Source organism: Phocoena phocoena, chromosome 1 (genome assembly GCF_963924675.1).
Source record: "Phocoena phocoena chromosome 1, mPhoPho1.1, whole genome shotgun sequence".
Classification (NCBI taxonomy): Eukaryota; Metazoa; Chordata; class Mammalia; order Artiodactyla; family Phocoenidae; genus Phocoena; species Phocoena phocoena.
Genome location: NC_089219.1, coordinates 91,339,807 through 91,341,766, shown reverse-complemented (window position 1 = coordinate 91,341,766; position 1,960 = coordinate 91,339,807). Strand labels below are relative to the sequence as shown.

At 40.6% G+C, this 1,960-nt stretch overlaps 1 pseudogene; it reads right to left on the bottom strand.

The window, feature by feature from the left end:
* Nucleotides 1–502: 502 nt before the first annotated feature.
* LOC136132762 (hsc70-interacting protein pseudogene) lies at nt 503–1,612 on the bottom strand (annotated as a pseudogene).
* Between the last annotated feature and the right edge of the window lie 348 nt (nt 1,613–1,960).

Sequence of the window (1,960 nt, the reverse complement as noted above, 5' to 3'; positions counted from 1 at the left end):
AAAAATAATAATAATAAAGCAATTAAAGAGATAAATCAAAATGCTTCAGTAACCATATACCCAGCTCAAACTTTATCTATTTAAATGTTACATTTGCCTCCCACTAATAAATCTTATTTCACTCAAACTTGAACAATAAATCTTCCATACTGAAGTATCTTCCTTGCCTAATTTATTCCAAGGAAAAAACCAAAATGATTAGTAAAGAAAAATGTAGGGATTAATACACCCTTTTAATTTGTTTTAAATATTTTTATGGTTTAAAAATTGTTTAAATTTTGTAATTTCTAGTAAGAAAACATTATCTGAATGAATACCCTAATGGAAAACCACTGTAAAATGTTTCAGCTGCATTTGGGGCAGAGGGGTAGAGATTATCTTCAAAGCACCCCAGCTTTCTTCATGAGAAAGTCAGAGGTACACTGGTTTGTGTTATTATGACATCCATGAAGTGATCTAAGTTGCTTTTCCTTCAGCAGGGGCTTTATTTGTCAGCAGGGCATTATGCTTGACTTCCAAATTTGGCCGACAATTTACTGATGAGATTCATAACTTTTGGATTGCTCTGATATTTTGACATATTTGCCAGGTTCTGAGCCACATCCTGGAAGGCCACCATAACTTCTGGATCCTGCATGCCTGCAAGAACCTCTGGATCACTAAGAATTTCATTGAGCCCAGGCATTCCTGCCATTCCAGGCATGCCCCCTCCCATTCTAGGCATTCCTCCAGGAAAATTACCAGGCATTCTGCCAGGAAAGCCGCCTGGAAAAGAGCCATACTGAGCTCCTGACTGTTGTCTGGCTTCTTCCTCCCTCTGGGCTCTCTCATGGTCTTTCCGAGCATTCTTGACCCTTTCTATTCTTTCTTTGATCACTTGCTCTTCACATTTTCGCTCATACTTTCTCCGATGTTCAGCAATTTTCTGGGCCCTTGGTTGAACTTCTTTCAGCATTGCACTAGCATCTTCATCATAATCCAGTTTACAGGCAAGGGCAAGATCATAGGCAGCTTCTTCTCAATGGCCCAAAAGTCTGTGTGCTTTCCCTCACCACTTGTATGGCTGAGCAGAATCAGGATTTATTTCAATAGCTCTGTCACAGTCTCAGATGGCAACATTTGGCTTCTGTAATTTGATGAAGACACTTGCTCTCTTGGCATACAGAATGGCCAAACGAGGATTTAGCTTGATGGCATCTGTGAACAAGTCAATGGCTTTCTGTAGTTCACCAACATTTAGGGCATCACTGGCAGCCACGTTTTTATCATTTGCCTGATCCATCATCGCCTCAGTTATCTCTACATTTTCATCTCCCATTTCTTGAGGGGCATCAGTGCCTGGTTCAAGCACACCTTCATTGTCAATTTCTAGATCACTTTCCTCACTTGATGGTTCGTCTGTCTTTATGTTTTCCTCCACCTTCTTACTATCTGTTTTTTCTTCCTTGGTATTTTCTTCCAATTTAGTTTTATGAGTAGCAGGTGGTATTTTACCCCCCATACTCTCCACCCACTCCCTCAGGAAGTGCATTTCCTCGGTGTGCAGAACACTCGTGTCCTGCTTGCACATTTTCACGAAGGCTTGAAGCTTGCTCACTTTGCTGGTGACCATGGTCTGGAAGCAGCAAGAGACAGCAGGAGGCGGTGAGTGTGTGGACACTGCAGCCCCATCCCAGGCCCAGGCACTAGCTCAGCGTGACCGTGTAAAGGGCAGTTTGTTTTCTTTTTTAGATTCCACATATAAGTGATATCATACTGAACTAATTCTGTAAAATTAGTTTTAAAAGATCCAAAACCAGACCTGGAAAAGTCTAGTCTAGAAGCTTCTGCTTTGATCTGTAGTTTTACTTCCTTATTAACCTTTCTTTTCTTCATGGCAGCTATGCATTACAGTGGTTATTCAGTACATGTTCAAAGGAAGTAACAATTAGATCCTCCACTTATATATATTCTTATAGAA